General features: G+C 38.8%; 1 long non-coding RNA gene and 1 pseudogene across 1 annotated transcript; one reads left to right on the top strand and one right to left on the bottom strand.

Annotated features, from left to right (window-relative positions):
- The first annotated feature begins 870 nt into the window (after positions 1-870).
- On the top strand, positions 871-15738 carry LOC137845436 (ATPase family AAA domain-containing protein 2-like; annotated as a pseudogene).
- Positions 15739-16401: 663 nt separating this feature from the next.
- On the bottom strand, positions 16402-18805 carry LOC137845666 (uncharacterized). The gene is made up of 3 exons (XR_011090252.1): positions 18351-18805; positions 16859-17462; positions 16402-16640 (listed from the first exon to the last, which is right to left on the bottom strand). It is a non-coding gene; the product is annotated as an uncharacterized lncRNA (long non-coding RNA).
- Between the last annotated feature and the right edge of the window lie 274 nt (positions 18806-19079).

Here is a 19079-nt window from a genome sequence, read left to right as displayed (position 1 = left end):
TGTAGTCCGGAGGTTTTTGTTTGTTTGCCTTTGGAAGGTTTTACTCTTAATCTTCACGTCCTTCAGCAGAAGTGAGAAATGTGATTTTATTTTGTGCAGTGTCGCGGACCCTCCGAAATCTACTGGGAATGAGGAGTACCTCACACAGTACCAATGTGATGACGGTGGAGACAAGGAGAAACCAAGAAGATCAAAAGAACGTGACCTCATTTCAAAAGAAAATGTTTTGTACGGCAAAGAGACTTCTGAGCCTGGTGAGAAATTGCGGCAAACTTCCTCTCTCAAGTCTGACACTGAATGTAGCTCTAAAAAGCTTTCCTCCTCAGCTATTGCAGAGAGATGCCAAGGTAGAAAGGACAAGACTAAAAACACTGAGAAAGAGCATTACCGAAGAAAGAGGGAACATGCTCCTAGTGAAGAGAAGGAGAGTCAAAAAGCAGGTCCTTCCAGCAAGAGGAGGTGCTCTCAGAGCATGGAAGTTGTGGAGCAAAAGCTCACAAGCAGGAGCACTGGGAGGGAAGCAGGTAAAGATCTTTCCCTCGTGAAAGAAACAGCCCTGAGAATGGCAGAAGAGCAGTCAAATATTCCAAGTACAGATCTGGCAGCGGAGGAAGATCAGAACAAGGTAGCAATAGATATTACCGATCCAAAGGGGAAAGAAGTTGGAGCAGAGAAAGATACTAGCACGGAGATGGGAAAGATGTAGCTATTCCAATGATTACTATTCACCTCATGCGACAGGAGACAGTAGAGAGAGAAAGTTCTCTCACGGCAATGCAGCCTTTGACAAGTCGACTGCAACTTACTACGGCAGGTCACATAAGCATTATCATTACAAAAGTGGATGGCCTCACGGTTCCCTCTTGAGAGATGAAGATGGACGTCGCTTTAGCACACCCCGAGCAGACTTGCATCGTTGCTCGGTATCTCAGCAACATTCTGGAAGACATTCTCGTGAAAGACATGCGCTTTCACCTGTGTCAGCTCATTTGGAGAACTGTCGCCAGAAAACTGAAACAGAAGGAAACAGAAAAAGAAAATACACCCGTGCAGAAGGTAGTGAAAGTGAAATAGAAAGGAAAGACAGAAAGATAGAAAAGGAGCTTTTAGGTGGTGAAAAAAATGCAAAACTATCACAAGTTCTAGAAGAAAAAGAAGTCCAAGGATAAACATGGAGAGAAGGATTCCAAGTAAGCAAGGATTCCAGCATACTCCGCATTTTTTATCCTAATTCTTTTCTGGGTGCTTCTCATGTATTCCTTTTTTTTTTTTTTTTTTTTTTTTTTCTCCTTTTTTTGTCTTCTCTTTTTTTTTTTTTTTTTTTTTCTGGTAGTTTCTAAGTTACTTAGATAGCTTCAGCTGTCTGGGGATCATGTTGTTAGGTTCATCAGTGAAGATAGGAAAGCTATTGCTGAATTGTGTCAGAGCACTAGCTTTGGACCACATAGTTGGAAACACATCCGTACACCATTCTGGATTAGGTTAAAAGTTTTTTTCTGCTTGCACGTATTTCAGAGCTAGCCATTGTTAATGATCTGTGTACAAAGCAGGACCTATGGTCCTTCAATCTGAGGGCTTAAGTTTGCTACATCTAAAGTAAGTTGCGTGTGCACAAAGCACCACAAAATAGCTGACATGCTGCAAATCATCACCTGTGGTAAAATAAATAAAGTTTCATATAGGCAACAAGTGCCACATCTTTTTTTCTCTTTTAATCTTGCATGTTTCTTTCAGACTTCAGGATTTGTGTTTCTGTGCACTCCACTTTGACAATGCCAATCGCAAGCGTAAAAAAAGAAGAAAAAGTAGAAGAAAAAAAAGAAGAAAGAGAAACACCAGGAAAGTGAAAGGGTCCTTGGAACACTTAGATCCTCGTTTCCAGAAGATAACGCGGGAGAAGAAGGAAGAATCCCATCCTCCAGATGGCTCTTTATGTGAGCAATGCAGAAGTGAGAGCAGTAAACAACCTTACAAGGAAGGGAAGCCTTCCAGTGCAGGCAAAAGCAAGAAATACAGCTCCGTCTCATCCAACGAGTGTATTAAAGGTAAGCGGCCACAGTGTGTTTGAGGAATTCCTTTTCTATTAATGTAGAGATTATATCAAACAGTCTTGAAGTGCTTGGTGACTTAACACCAGCTTGGTAGACTATTTTTTTCCCAGTTTTGAATGACTACAAAGGACGAGACGAAAAACACTGAGAAAGAGCATTACCAAAGCAAGAGGGAACATGCTCCTAGTGAAGAGAAGGAGAGTCAAAAAGCAGGTCCTTCCAGCAAGAGAAGGATCAACTTGAATACAAAGAATACAAACTTGAGCTCCTGGTTGGCTTCATGCTGAATTCTGTGCTGTTCTTGTCCTAATCTTGGTCTCTCCATAGATACTATGGTTTAAATCCAAATAGAATCATGCGATGAGGAAGATCTCACTGCAACAAATTCAACAGCTAAAATCAAAGTTTACATTTTCCATGAATTTCTTTCTGAGCAGAAGTGTGCAGTATTCCTTTTCTATTAATGTAGAGATTATTTCAAGCAGTCTTGAAGTGCTTGATGACTTACCAGTCTGCAGATTTATTATCAAACCAAAAAAAACCCCGACTTGGTAGACTATTTTTTTCCCACTTTTGAATGACTACTAGGAAGAAGGTTGTTCCGGCATCAAGAAAGTCATGTTGAATGTAACAAAATTTACTAAACCAGTAAATAAAAACTATATTTTTCTATTCGTTCCATTGTTTCAACTCTTCTGACACTTATGGATGGCATAGATAACAGAGGGGAGATCGTGGTAATCGGAGCTACCAACAGACTGGATTCTATAGATCCTGCTTTACGAAGACCAGGACGCTTTGGCAGAGAGTTCCTCTTCAACTTGCCAAATAAAGAGGTGAGAACTTAAATTGAACGTTAGTGCTACCATGGCAAAGTCCAACTTTATAGGAAAAAAAATAATTGACAACTTGAACAAAAGAGTGATATGTGGAGACACTGCATTGTTCCATGGAGGGCAAATCTGGTACTGGATATATATGGTCAGGATGATACCACCAAGTAGTTAGTTCTATAATCAAACCTTTCATTCCCAAAGTTGTACCTGTTTGCTTAATTATTTAGTCCACTTGGGTGTTTTCATCATGAAGTTATGTTTTTGGTCTCAATCCTTCACTTATGAATGAATAGGAGACGTGTTTGCATTTGATTGTGCCCCGGATCGGTGGTAGTAGTTTGAGTCATAATTATTTTCTTCTTTATAGTAATTGTAGCAATTTGAAGCATTGTGCCAGAAGTGCTTTCTGTGAATTTACTGCCTGAAAAGCAAATGTGATGAAGTAATGAGACTGTCACAATGAAAGCTTGCTAAGTTTTAGAGAACTTTTTTGGACAACAAAGAAATGTTTCTGGATAAATTTTTCATTACAGTATTTTCCTCTGGGTCATTAGGTCTCGTAGTTTGGAAACTTGTTATTGAAGCTATAAATGCCTTTTCTTTCATTGTAGGTTCCTAGAAAAAGTTCAGTATAACAAATAAGAAATATTCAATTTCCTGATTGAAAATGCAGAGTGTATATTAAATAACTGTAAAATACTTGAAAGTTGAGCAAGTAAGAAAAGCGTATTAATAGATGAGGGGTTTTGAGGGAGGACTGTTTTTTTTTTTGTTGTTTGTTTGTTTGCTTTTTGGTTTGTTTGTTTTTTGTTGGTATTTTTAAGGAAAACTTGGGACAAGCTAAAATGCAATGATTTACTTCCAGGATAGAAAAGAAATTTTCAAGATTCATACTCGTGACTGGACCCCTAAGCCACCGGACATGTTGCTTGATGAACTAGCTGAGAAATGCATTGGTAAGACTGAAACCAAAATGGATTCTTGCTTGTGAGCAAGTTGTAAAGAACCTTAGCTTGTACCAGGCAGTACCCAAGCTCTTGTGCCTTGCTGCACAACTAGTCAACGAGGCAGCTGGCACGCCTTCATAGCAATCAGAGTTAGATGCTTTCATCTATTTACTCTTTGTTGTCGTTCCTCTTGTTGTCTGAGAACGTTAAGTGGTTCTGGGGCATCTTCCTCAAGAGTATAGTTTTTGATGAGGAGTCTGCTTCAGCTGCATAAGTGCAGGATATCAGACAGTGCGCAACATGAAACTTCCCTACAGAGCGGTAGCACTTTGAATTCCCTGTTAACCTGTTTGGTTTTGGCATTACAAATTCTTTAAATGTTGCATGTTGTAAACCTGGGCCTTGACTGATGTAACGTTTGATTTTTGTTTGTTAGGATACTGTGGTGCAGATATCAAATCTTTATGTACTGAAGCTGCGCTGTGCTCTCTACGCCGATGCTATCCTCAGATTTATGCAAGTAGGGAGAAGTTGCTACTAGACGTTAATTCTATTAAAATAAAAGCAAAGGACTTTTTCATGGCTATGAAGAAGGTTGTTCCGGCATCAAACAGGATCGTGGCTTCACCCGGACAAGCACTATCACCCATTTTCAAGCCACTTTTTAAAAGATCAGTAGCGAATATTTTACAAGTTGTGCAGAAGATCTTCCCGCATGCACAGCTTGCACTAAAGGAGGACCGACAGCAAGGTATAACCACAGCATCCACTTCTTTATAATTCTGCTAAAGCAAAAACTTGTGGTTTGTGCAATCAACTTAAACCTTTCAGACATAATGATGGTAGAATTTTATTATTTGCATGTGCATGTCTTTCTTTTGGGCATGTCTGGAAGATAATGCATAGGTTTTATTCTGGATTCAAAACTGAAATGCCAAATGGAAGCTCTGAATGACTCAATACACAGTAAAGGATGATGCGTTCTCTACTGAAGCATCCTGCTTCTGACGGCAGCTAAGATAATTAGCATTTGTAGAGGTTGACTTGAGATTTGAAGTATAAGGCACCTATTTTTCTTTAAAAAATCAAAACTCAGATATTTGGAGGGGAAGCATTTCTAGGTCAATGTTTCTAATTCCTTTCTGAAGAATGTCAGGACCAGGATACAAGTATAACTGGTCTAAGCTAAATATTGTTTTAGCTATCATCATTTTTAACCAGTCTCCTAATTTAAATGTTTGTGGATCGTACTATACATGTGCACGTGAGATCAATTAGCACTGATATTTACTAGATGAATGGAATTCTGTGGCCATCACATCCTTAATCCCCGTGCTTTCATTGTGGGAACAGAAAGAAACGGTCTTGTTTTTTTTTTTTCTTTTTTTAGCTATTTAGCAACTGCAGAAATTGTTCGTAATCTCCTTTATTCTAAGGGGGAGAAAAAAATCACCAAGAGTAGCGTACCTTATACTTACACATCAGTGGGACTTAGTACATCTTTGTAGGGCCTTGTGCCATCTCCTTAGATCTGTGGTGGGATGAACTCTAGGAAATAGCTTTCAGTGTGTGCTCTCAAATGAAGAAAGGGTTTTGGCACTGATTTAGAAGCTGTATTAATGTAAGAGAAAGAGACAAAGGCTATTCAGGAAAGTTAACAAACCTCTTTTGTCTTTCAGACCATTTAAATCCTATTTTACAAGATGATATGTTCGACAGTGATGACGATGCATCCTTGGTTTCTGGAGATGAATTAAAAGATGGAATGCCTGACGGACCAGAGAAAAAACACCTCTGTTTCAGCAGGTAAAGAAAGATAGATCCCTGTTATGTTTAAATTCTCAGGACTGCTGAGTCTTTGTAAACAGTTCCAGCTGTTAAAAGTGCGAGGGGTGGTAGACGAAGGGGTAACATCAAGTTTGTGTGTTGAAGGGGTGCTTGGTATTCACAAGAAGAAAGGGTGAAGGGACTAAAGTTGTAATGAAGTTGCTCTGAATGACCAAACTGAAAAGCCCAGGCTTCTCTTCCTAAGCCAAAGTGATGCGTAGACTACCAGAACACGTTGACTTAATCCATGGCATTCTTTGAAAGACTCAAGACCACATAAATGTCCTGTCTGTCCTTTTAGCTAAAAATACCCCAACTTGATGGGTTTGTGTTGCCACCTTTTGCCCTTCTGTTTTCCAGGATTCTTAAACCAGTGGTGAATTATGTAGCAGAAAGAAAACTGAGCAATGGCTTGTTAAAACACCTTGAGAAAAATGTGAATGGTGTCTTTATTTGTTAAGCCACCAAGTTGTGTTAATCTTGTGGTATTTTAGTATGGAAGTCATGCAAGCCCACAGTTGGAAAGTTAGATCATGTTGTCACAGCTGGATCAGTTATTTTTCTCACTTTCTATTGCTGTGCTGTCCAGAAGATTTTCTGTCCTCTAGAGCAAGGCGAAGTCTCTAGCATCTTTGATTTAAGCCAGCAAAGGTACAGCCTGATTGTAGTGGGGAAACAAATGCTCCTCACAAATTTATTTCCTAGTAGTAAAGCAAGATTGCAGGGATATTAATTTGCAGTCTTGGTTTAGTAAAGAATAGGAAACACAAGGGAAGAAGATGAAACAATTGGAATGACTGAATAACTTAACTGGAAATCTTACATGTATTTAATGTACCGCTACCATTTGGATTATTTGGGGATGGAAAAGAAAGTCTATAGGAAAATTACTTGGAACATCTGTGTGTGTCTATTAAGCACCTCATTTATAAACTTGTTTTCTTAACTCTTGTTCTAGGAGTGCTTTCTGCGAACCAACATCATGCCAGCCCCGTCTGCTAATAGTAGGAAAAGAAGGGTACGGCCAGGTTTTTTACGTGGCACCCGCGGTGTTGCACGCTTTGGAGAAGTTTCCCATTCACACCCTGGACCTTTCTGTTCTGCTTACAAACGTTGCACCGCCAGAAGAAATCTGCGGACAGGTACCTTTTTTCTTTTTATTCTCATGGGATTCACTGACTGTATGTAAAGGATCAATCGAGTTGCAAGTAAGGTGAGCAAAATTCATTGGTAATGGAGGTGGCCTTGTTTTAATGTGCTGGGATGTTTGCTTCTGTCTGAAAATCCCCTTTTCTTTTAGACAAAACCACAAACAATCTGGATGTTGTACATGTCCACATTTTCCATACCCAATTTTACAGTGACAATGTTGCTAGCAGCTCAGGAAGCTGGGCGGTGTTGCTAATAAACATCTCTTTGTGGAAAGAAATGCTGCTCATCTCCCTGGGATCCAGAAAGTAGTTCTCATTGCCTCCTAAGACTGTGTGCTCCCAGTAGATGGCTCTGTATCAGACTGCACGTCGGCTACTTTTTGTAGCCTTCTTCTAAATTATATTAGTAAGGCAACCAAGGTTTGGGGCTTCTGTTTATTTTGTTTTCACACGGACATACACAACTTGTGCCGTTGCAGTATGTGCAATAAAAGCATTAACATTCACAAAACACTTCATTTGCACGCTGATGTGGTTTTAACTAGAAAAAATAAACAGATCTGGTGTTTTTACTTTTAGGCAGGAAATCCATTTTATTGTTTGGCATCACTACCTTAAAATATTTTTACCTTTAGTGGAAACATTTGAGAGCCATACAAGTAAGGACAGACATGTTACACGACTGAATACTGATGTGTCCCATAAGAGGGACATTTCCTTTCTTTGTTATGCGAAGATTGTGGCTGTGGCCATATAGCTACGGTGTCTAGCCACTGCCTGAATATATCCTTCCCATCTTCTGACTAGAGTTCTCCGAATACTGATAATCTGAAAGGGTGCACAGAGAAATTCCTTATGTGAAAGGATGCTTGCCACTCTGTTCACATAGTTTCCTTTCATGGGGCAGTCAGGTGGCTACGTAGCTATGTATTAACAGGTTATTCTACGTGTTTTAGTTTTCTTACCCAAGCTTTCCTTTTTACTAGCTGATCCGAAATGCTCAGAAGACAGCACCAAGCATAATTTATGTCCCAGATATCCATTTATGGTGGGACAACGTTGGACCTGCCTTGAAACACTTTTCTAACTCTAACTCTTCCAGCATTTTCACCAGTTTTGCTGCTTGCTACGTCTGATGTACGTCACTCAGATCTCCCAGAAGAGGTATTTGTCAATACTTTTCTTACTATTTCTTCAGTGTCTTGTAATTTATGAATGCTTTCAGCATCAAAATGCTGTGCTTTCTTAAATGCATACAGTTATTACTCAGGCACCCTAACAAATCTCTTAAAATTTGCTTAGAGAAAAAGAATACTGTGAAAGCATCTGCTTAAGGTTTTTTCTGAGTGAAGCAAGTGACTTTCACCCCCTTCTCACTCATGCAAATAATAAATTAATACAATAATTCCGGTGGCTACAAAGTGGTTCAGTCAAGAACATGCAGTGCTTGAAATGACAAGAGGATGTTTTTACTGAAGAGATTTCTTCTGACAGTCTGCCATTCCATGCTATTTTGAGTAAAGTTGAGTAAACTGTTAATAATGCAATTTAGTAGAGAATTGAAACACTTTGATTAAAAAAAAAAAAATCAGTTTCTTTCTTCATATAGGCCAAAGCTTTCCAAGCTGGAAAGCTGAGTTCCAATTTCTGCTAAAGTAACTTTGGAATCAAATTCTAGTTGTATTCCTAAATAAACTGTTGTAGAAGTACATGCAGAACTTCATTAACTTCTGAGAGTTTACATTACGGGAAGGTGCCCAAAACAGGAACACGCTGTTCTCATTCCGATTATTTTGTCTCAGTTATTGGGGGAAGAGAACGGGTCTTACCTAGATGTGTTTATTATCAACTGCTTTGAAAGTGCTTGAGTTCCCACAGAAGTTTTTGTACAGTTTCTAAATTCCTTCTAAAATAAGTGGTGAAATTCCTTACCTACCTTTTAATACTAGAAATTGAAAATGGAGGAAGACGTAGAGGTACTAGCTACTTCAGACACCTTTTGGTACAGAAATAAAAACTCAGCAAAAAGCTCTCACTTGTCTGCTGAAGCCTTTCTCTTCCCTCTATAGCCATGAAGGTTCTAAGTAAAGGATGCAGCAAGGCAAGTAAATACAAAGGAAGCGATGTTGGATGTGGTGAAAGCCATTACTTTATCAGTGTAGTGTACAATCCCTTCACCAAGATTTAATTCTACAGGTGATTCTTAAAGGTGATATTTGAATTTGCCGTGCCAGCCTGTGAAAATGTAGCCGTTTAAGGCCAGGAAGATAACTTTTCAGTTTGTGTTCTTCAGGTTATTATTAATTTTAAAAGGTACTCATCTTTTTGGAATAGAAGATGAGTTTTTGTGGCCTTAAATCTGAAATGTCTTTCCTCCTTCTGCTTTAGATCCAAAAATTATTTAATAAGGAATTTGGAGAAGTGTGCAATATTGAGTTGCCTGGTAGGGCAGAGAGAGCAGCTTTTTTTGAGGACCTAATTCTAAATCAAGTGGCTAAGCCTCCTGTAAAGAAAACAGGTGAGGAGGATATAAGAAGTACATCTAAAACTTTCCTATCGAAGTTACTGGTATCTCTTTGGGATTTGCTTTGGTGGTCATTTTCTGTTAGTAATTTGTCATATGCTTATATTTGAGTACTGTAAATTGGCTAATTTTTCCTGATTAATTGAAGTTCATCGGACATTGGAAGTCCTGCTTGTAGCACCACCAGCTGAGCCTCAGAAGCCACAAGAGGAAGAAGGAGGGATGCTGGAGGAGGAAGAGGAGGATACCTTGCGTGAACTTAGAATTTTCTTGAGGGACGTTACTCACAGACTTGCCACTGACAGACATTTCAGGGAATTTGCAAAGCCCATTGACCCACAGAAGGTAAACTAGTGCTGATCTGTGTGTGTCTGTAACTTCTCAGTGTTTGTATTTCTCAGCATTTTGGGGAAGGTTCAACTTTGTTTTTAGGGCTGCACTATTAGGATTTTGCAAGAAGCAGAGGCAGTGCTTTTACTCCTGCTGACTCTCAAATGTCTCTTACCGGATTATTCGCTGAAAGCCGTGGTTTCATTCTAAAAAGCCAGTCCAAATGCCAACACAGTTTGCTCGTGAAAAGGCTTTGATATGTAGGCATGTCACAGCACTGAAAAGCACAGAGATCTTTCCTTATAATTACAAACAGTACTTACAGGACTACTTTAATGAAGTCTAAAGCCCTTTATTGGACTGTCAGTTCCTGTGGGAACAGGAATAGGAGCAGCAGTTTGTAAAAATAAGTTTTGAGATCCTGTTCTCTGTTTCATCTGGAACTCCTCAATAGGAATCAACCATAAGTGCAGTGTGTTTTCTTTTTCCTCCAATTGGCTGCTGAGATCCCTTTTTCTCCTTAATTGATTAGATAAGCCTAAGCTAGGGGCGTATATTTCAAAGACAGGTGTAACTTGACTATACCTGCAGATCAGCAAAGGCCTCTTCATGTGGGCATCCACTGGCTTTTCTTCCCCTTTTCTCCTAGGTTCTTGAGCTGTGAAAAATCTAGACAGATACGTATGTCCTCATCTGAACTAGTCATTAGGCTCCTCTTATGGTCTGAGGGAAGAAATCAGCATCTCTGGGCCCAGTTATCTCATTCTAAAGTAGATGCCTGCAATAGGTACTTCACAGGTGCAATTCATGCACCTTTTCCTCAATGTCGACAGCAAAAAGAATGTCGGATGGCTTACTCAGCTTTCGCTGTTGTGATTTTCTGAAGCAAAGTGAAATGAATCTCCCACCCTCAGTGTTTCTTCTGTACCATGCACGTGCTTCTGACCTCCCTACTTCTTGTCTTCCTCTCCTAGCAGCTCTAACGCCAGTTGAAAGAGCCCTTCCATTTCTGAGAAGCAAACTGGTTAATTTCAGCATCTTCTGATGCATCGCAAATGTTCAGGGTTTTTAGGAAGGCGTTTATTTAAAGTTTTCAGAATAATTTTGGTAGACAGTGTGCAAGGTTAAGAAAACCTCTGAATGCTTGTATTTGATCTGCAGATACCTGACTATGCCACAAGGATTAAAGAGCCGATGGATCTTTCAACAGTTCTGACTCAAATTGACTCGCACCAGTACCTCACTGCAGGAGACTATCTGAAGGACATCGATCTAATCTGTAACAATGCCTTAGAGTACTACCCAGATCAAAGGTCTACAAGTGAGGATGTGCTTTTTAGCCCTAGTTTAAAAAATCTGTCAAACGTATAGATGGATAAATGCTGTGTGCGGACAATAGACTTTGGATGGATTAGATGATTTTGGACATCCACGGAGAACATCTCTTCCCACATTGTAAATATTTTATCATTTTGCTACTTGGGCATGGAAGTGTGATATAAATGTTCCCAAGGAACTAGTGCTTTTGTTTTAATTAACTTCTATGTTGTTATGCTGAAAATATTCACTGAGATAACCTTTCGGAACCAACCTATGAAGAAAGCAATTTTTTTCTGTGATCAAAACAGTTTCATTGGTTGGTAGACAACATTCAGTTAAAGTCTGTAAAATTTCAGATTGTCACAGAGCCTATGTTTTGCAAGACACTGCATATTCAATGGTGAGGAACAAAATGGATACAGAGTTTGGACGACTTTGTGAACAAATTAAAGAATCTCGTGAGAAAAGAGGTACGTGCTTTAACGCTAAGGATTTTAAGACTTGTCTCTGCATTTGTAACTGAAAATGCACAACGAAGATCTTTGGTATCTATTCTTTATTGCAAGGTCGCACCTCTCCAGCATGTGCTCCATGCGACAACTCCAAGTCACCACAGCAGAACCCTGCTACTGAAGACGACAAACCAGATGAAGAGAGTAATGAAAATGAGGAGATGACAGCGGCACCTGTAGATGCCAGTACACCCATTTCTAATGGTAAGTTGCATTTTATTCAGCTGCTCTTGTCATTCATACCTTCTCTGTTCTTGAGGCGCAACAGGTGTCTCTGATGCCTGGCTCTTTATGCCACAGGTATTTTGTTTTCAAATTTACTTCAAAACGTGAGAGAGAAATCCAGAGGTCATTCATTCAATATAGTTATGAATTAAAGTTCAAAGAAAGTTGGTTTACAATATAAAAAACAAAAAACAAAAACAAAACAAAACAAAACAAAAACCAACTTTGACGGCCCAATTGCCATTTAGTTGCCCCTAAATTGCTAATTCTTGAGGTAAAAAATGTTGTGGATGGCAGTTTCTGAATACTTAACTAGTTTTTAATTATGCAAAATGGTATTTTTACCCCCACTCCACCCCTCCCTTCCCCAAATGCTAAAATCTTAGCTACCTCATACTGTGATTTCCAGTTGAAGGAGGGAAGTCTAACTAGTGAGAGTGGGAATTTTGCCATGGACTCCACCCATATCCTTTTGCAATACTATATGAATACTGCGAATGTTGGGCAAAACCACAAAGTTTGTTTTTTCACAAAAGGTTTACCGAATCAGGAAGCATACGAGGTATAAGTCTTCACGTTTTTTCTCCTTTGAATATTCCCTTAAAATTGTCTCATTAATTAATCTCTTCCAAACATGTATTCAGCTTTTGAAGTCTTCAGCTTGATACCAGACTCGAAGGAGAGCTTATTTCCAGAGGCTTTTATGATGTTCATCTGTATTAGTTCATGCAGTAAGACAGTGACTTTATCAAATAACCTCACGTTGTATTAATATTGCCCATCCAAAGTAAGAATCCTCAGCATGTAAAATCCTGAAAGTGACTGTTTAGTGAATGAAATTCCATAGCTGTGTGTGTGGTTTGTTTGCTTATTTTTAATCTTAATAGCAAACTGACCCCATTAACTGTCAACTCTTTTCTCAGCATATGTAGGCAGTGGTAGCTCAGTTCCTTTGTTTTCCTTGTCAGTCAAGTAAGATGAAGATAATGGATTTTGAAGAAAGAATTCTTTTGGTTATGTTTTGGATTACTTTTTTATGCTGTCTCTTTGTAGGTGCGTCAGAAAGAAAGTGCAGAAGGAACAACTGTGCGCATGCTGCAGCAAAGAGAAGAAGGAGTTCTCGATTCGATACAGAGAACAGAGTACCAACAGATGACCAAAACGATAGCGATGAAGAAGAGTTTGTGGACAAACATGTTTCTGGCATATGTCAAGTAAAACTTAACACTGAAAAGGAAAGTGCTAAGCTTTGTGGATATTCCCCGCCAAGATGGGGAACTATAACTAATGAAAATCCAAGTTCAAATGGTAAGGGAGAAGTCCAACGGATCCTTTAGCACCTTATTCTTGCTGAGGAGGATTGCACTATTTATTAGCTTTAGCCTTCAATTTCACTCTATTTTTTCTGTTGCAGCTCTCAAAAATCATCACACAGTTTATTCTGCAATGATGTTGCTCCTCTAATTGTGCGAGCCAAGCCCACATGTTTCTGTAGGTGCTGTTTTTTTGATTCTGAAGTCTGTTTTTTTCTAATGGTACCTAACTGAAAGCCAGCAGTCACTGACATTCTTTTATTGTACGAGGTGCTTTCCAATAACGAGCAGCTTAGGTGAAAAAGCTGCACTTCAAGATACGTGGATCCAGAGTAACATGTGGAATAGGAGACTTAAGCCCTAATGTTGTACTCTAAGATGTGTTCCCTAACCTGAATTGGCAACATGACTATTTTTTTCCACTATTAAGCTTTTCATTAGTGCTTTTGGTTTGTTTGTGGGTATTTTTGTTTGCTTTTTTTGTCTTAGTTTCTAATTTTTATGGAGCAGTGACTTTAGCTGGAAAGAAGGGAGAAGCCAAGTATTTCTCAGTGCAGACGGTAACAATTCTGTCTCTGTATTTGTAGAAAGAGACTGTTTGGCAGGTACAGGATACTTCACTGAGACTGTATTCTAGATAAACAGAAAACCTGACTGAAGAAATCTGTGTCCTTCCAGATTCCTGGGCATTTCAAGCGGTGACTCCTGAACGTTCTTGGGAAGAAGACCAGCAACAGATAAGTGATGAGAACACTGCACAAGTCCCTACGGAGACAGACTACATAGTTATCGTGGATCGCTATGAGCTCAAAGTATGTCTAATTTCAGCTTTTTTTTAATGCTCAAATAGGGCATATTCCTGCGTCATGTAAAATTGCAAATTAAGCCCATTGTTAACCAATGCCAATTAAAACAATTAATTGGAAGGACATACAGATAGTGAAATAATTCAGCCTGTAATGCACTGTGACTGTTTAGTTTCCACACCTCATGGAGATTTCTGTAGGCTACCATTTGCTTCTGGTCATCTGTAGTTTAGGAGACAGATTCTTTGCCTAATTTTTAAGACAAAAGGCCTTGCTGAATTTTAAAATACCACACTGACAACCTGCTAGTACTATTATGGATATCATTTTAATGATTCATAATTCTTATGATGGGTTTGAGGGCTTTTATTTGGGGATTTTTTTTCATGCTTTGATGTATTAAGAACCTGAAAAGGATCTTTATTTCTTGCAGTGATGATTTTAAACCTGAAGTTAGCAGGTCGACGTAAACTAGCTAGCCATGGAGAAGTGACTACTTTTCTGAAATTCCTTGAAAGTGCAGTATTAGAATTTCTTATATTGTGTGTGTGTATATATATATATATATATATATATACATGAGGGAGGCAGAGTTTGCTGATAAGATGGTAAGCAGCATTATTTCCAGGGGGCAGTAGTATTTCCATTTGGTATGGCTGCTCCCTAAAGCTACATGCTTGCAGGCTCACACAGGTAATGGACAGCTGTGGCAGTGGAAGAAGGTGCTGCCGCTAGCTTGTCACGGTTCCTGTGCCAGAGATTATCATCTCTGCATCTTTGGTAATAGAAATGACTGTGTGAGAGAGAGGTGATTGCTACAAGCAGTCGCTTTGCTATTTACCCACCCCTGAATTTAAAGGTAGGATTGAGCAAACTAATCCACCTTTGCTCTGGGCGTTTGAGCAATCTGTTCTGCCAGCAGAGTTGTAGGCATGGCACACGTGGGTAAAGGTAATCACCTAACGGTGCTTCCTTTTCCAGCTGGCACGGCTGTATCTACAAGATCTGCAGCCTTTTTACAGTGCCGCGCGCTGCTGCAATGCTTCTCTAATGAAATGCAACAGTGGCTTTGCTGTGGCAGCAGCTGTCCTACAAAGAGGATCGTGTCATTCCCTGCTGCTTTGGGAGCAGTCGACTTGCAATTACAACCATTGATGTGATAGATTGGTTAGTAGTAAAAGATTGTCCGAAATTTCAGCCTTTCCTTTCTCTGAAATATGAAAAATTAACTCATTTTCCCTGCTGAAATCTCATGGGATATTTAATCTGTTCTCTGAAGTGTCACATTTTATTTAATAGCGTAAGAAAAAGTAGGCTCTCACTTGTATTGTTACTGTTCAACCTCCGAAAACATATAGAGTGTATTCAAAGGATCTTGTACTATTCTAAAGTTGTTCTTTTGCTCCATTGTTGTCTTCAGAAACTGTTATGCTTTGTCACTGAGATAACGAAGGGATTTGACATTTATCACCTGGAAAAAGTATATGGCGTCATTAATCAGTGTATTTACAACCATAGAGAAGACTACGACAAAACCGATTTGGTGGAGGTAATTTTTGTTTTGAATTCTAGCACTTTCTGTCACTGTTACGCAGTATTTGTGTGTTCTGGGATATCGTGGTTGTTTAGCATTGCTCTTCACTGCTTAGCTGTCTGTGCACAGACAACAACAGTACGACTTCTCCCTTTCAGTCTGGAAGACGTTTATCCACCTTGCAAAACCATTGTTATATTTGGCATAACTGTTGGCAGTTTCTGCAGGAAAAAGCTTGAACTTGAAGACAATGGGTCCACCCACACAGCCCTTTCAAAGCAGTTAACCTTAGTCTGTCAGTAGTTTTCCTTGGGAACCATTTTGGGAGCGGGAGGACTACGAAGGGAAGGTGCTTTTCTAAGTCTTTCATTCGCTCTCTCCCTCTACAGCCAGTCATGCACGGTGATAGCAGTTGTTCCATCCTTGGAGAGAAATTTAAGTATATAACAAGAGTTTGAGACTTCTCTCTAGTCACACTCTAATCTCTTTTTAACTAATGCGCTTGAGCATCTGTAATTGGGGAGATTTCTGCCTGTGCCAGTTTTACACTGAGTCAAATTCTCTGGTCTCTTCCTGTAAAAGATGATTTCGGAGTTGTCCGAACTCCTCAGAAATCTGTGTGAGGCGTCCATGGTCCAAGTCAGGTGTTCCCAGTATACGCTTGGATATTCACTCTTCACGTTGAAGAGCCTTGAACCCATTTATCTTAGAGTTGCTTGTGCTTGAGAACAGATAAAATTTGTTGTGCCGATCAGTCTGCCTTGAAAAGAGAGTGCCTCTTTTTTTTAGGCACTGGTCATCTCGATCTCTTCTTCCACATCTGATAAAGAGAGAACGGACACTCTGTTCTGCCTGTGAGAGGATTATTTAGATTCAGGGAGGCCGCTCCTGAAAAAAAAAAATGAGATCTTTTAGCTCAAGAAGGGATTTATTTATGTTATCTCATGGCCTGTGAACTTTTGTAACTTAACATTTAATTTAAGTGTTAAAAGTTAAGTAGCTTTCTTGGTTTTCTATTTCTTCCTTTAGCTTAGGCAAACAAATCTCTCCTATTCAGAGTGCACTGTACAAGTTAGTCAGGAGCGTGCTCTACTGTATGGAGAGAGAGAGAACTTAAGGAGTAATTATTCAAAGTCCAGAAATTAACTTGAGCTTGTTGTGGCTTCTCAGCAACTGTTTCTTCCTTCTAATTGTTGTGAAACCACTGCTGAGAGAGATCCATATAGTTGATATCCTCCTCTCTATTTTGGATGTATAAGGATGCCTCTGAAGCTAGAAGGGGTAATAGGCCATTGTGATGGTGGTAGCACACTGTTTGCTAAATATTACTAACCATGTATTACAAATTATTTATTTTTATAGTAATAGAAAGTGTTCTTAAGCTTTCATTTGTGCTTACCGCTATTTTGTCTTTTTTTTTCTTACTAGGAAATTAAGAACGAAATCTCAGCCTTCTGGTCCTACAAGTAGTCTTCAACATACTTAATTTTTACTCTCCAGAGGCTTTTGTTGCACACTGTTCTGTTATTTGTAAACAATTTAGTAATGTTCTATTATTTGTAAACAATTTAGTAAATAGTATCTTTTCATAAAAATAGGTATATAAAATTTCATATATAGGTATTTTAAGATATTTTAAATAAATTTGCTTATTTGACCTTTCTTAAATATATTTAAGTACTTTTATTTGATATTTTTGTTCTATATATGTAGCTCTCTATTTATTATCCTATATATATATATATGCATGTATATGTGTATGTATATAGCATGATAAATCGCAGGCTTGGCAGAAGGAATGGAATATACACAGTCTTCTGAAATCACAGGACATGACTTTCATTTCCATTACACAACACCTTAATTTTCCATCTTCTTTTTATCGGAGCTACTGCTGACAGTGCCTATGTAACACTGTAGATATGAACGTCTTTCAGATACTGCCAATACCTCTTTTTAAAAGAAAATGACTGAAAACTGGATAGACTTTTAACGTACTTTGTCAGCTATTCAGAATATATTTTTCTGAAGTAACCTCTGGTGCTCTTTATTCCACTGGACACTACATAAATGTCTTAAAAGAAACCTGTTATAAATTCGCTCAGTCCCAAAGTAGGATTAAATAAAAAATAGGATTTATTAAAAGAATAGAGGTAAGCAAACAGTGCTGGGTGCACCGGGAGTCTCTGCTCCACCAGGACGCGCACCAGTTACATCAAGTAGCTGATTTTTATGCTCCTAGACTAATACATATTCATTACTACTTCTAAAAAAAATAGGTTACTATAATTAGCTTCCGGGATCCAGTCCCTCCAACTGGAGCATGCGCATCAGTCTCCGGTGGTCCCTCTGGGGGTCTTAGGGGTCTTTCATGCTGAAGGCTCGTAGTCTTCCTCTCCAAGTTTTTTTTCTTGTCCTTCCCCTTTGTACTCCTTGGCAGCATGTCAAGTTTACACAGCGTCCCGTGCAAGTCTTCAGCTTCTTTTTTTTCTTCTCCTTAATCTCCTGGCCACCTGTCCAGATATCAGAGGCTTGCATAGTGTCCCATTCAGAAGCCATAACAGTCACTAGTTGTTAGCAGTTGTTCTGAAACCCCCAGACATCAAAGACTTCAAAGAAAAAAACATACAAACACAAATAGCTCTCTTATTGGCACTTCACGAGTAGTTAAAACATTCCTCATCGGCCATTCACAGGGACAGTCACACCTATAGCAGTGCTAAATCAATCACGAAGAAGACAAAAATGGCTGTAACTGTTAGAAATAGGAGTTTGGAATAACAAAAGCAAACAGGTTCATAGATTTGAGGAATATTTTCTGAAGACTTGATAAATTGACTAGAATGAGGGGGAGACTGGGACACACTAGGGGAAACTACATCTGTGGTTCAGGAATTAAATTGCCAGTGCAGGACCCGGAGGCAGACAGGACTGCTCTTTATTGACACGAATTGTTAACACATTCCTCACAAACCTATATATGAAATGCAACTCCTTCAGAAACCTCTTAGTGCAGTTTAGTGCAGGAGGTATTTTTATGTCCTATAAAAACTTGTAAACCTCCTTTATCTTAGTGCAGGAGGTATCTTTTTTTATAATTTACTGATAGCACCTTAAAGGGCTTTCACAGTATTAACACGGTAGAGAAAGTATGTGGGAGAAACACTTTCCACAAACACAAGATTTTTGCCTATTAAAAGTAAACGACACAAACTGAAGCAAAGCAAGATTTGCTCATTGCAACTTTCTAATGCAAAGCTAAGTCTTGCTTCTAACAATTACAGTGTTACTGATACCAGAGAATACCATTTTAATATGAAAAACTAGTTACAAGAAAGCCTTATAGTTGAATAAATTGTTTTCTACTGACCTGGAGATAATTATATATATTTATTTTAATAAAAAATGAATATATTGCTGGTGATAAATATATTTAAATAAACAGAAAGCAATATTCTGTTTGAAGAATACCTCTTCAAACCAGCAGAGAAAAATTTCTCTGAATTTCACAGATATTTAAGTTAAGGCAGGAAAGGTTTAATTTTTTTGAAAATAAGATTCTGTATCAGCTGTGCTAAAATATGCAGCAGGATATGTTGCTGTTGTGTTGTCACATCTCGTACACAACACCTAGTGATGGTGAATACCTAACTGTGCAATCTCTATGTCTGTTTTTCTTAAGAAAACTGAAACACACATATGT

This window comes from Anas acuta, chromosome 28 (assembly GCF_963932015.1).
Source record: "Anas acuta chromosome 28, bAnaAcu1.1, whole genome shotgun sequence".
In the NCBI taxonomy this organism is placed as follows: Eukaryota; Metazoa; Chordata; class Aves; order Anseriformes; family Anatidae; genus Anas; species Anas acuta.
Note: the sequence above shows the minus strand (reverse complement) of the source record. Positions and strands in the feature narration are given on the sequence as shown.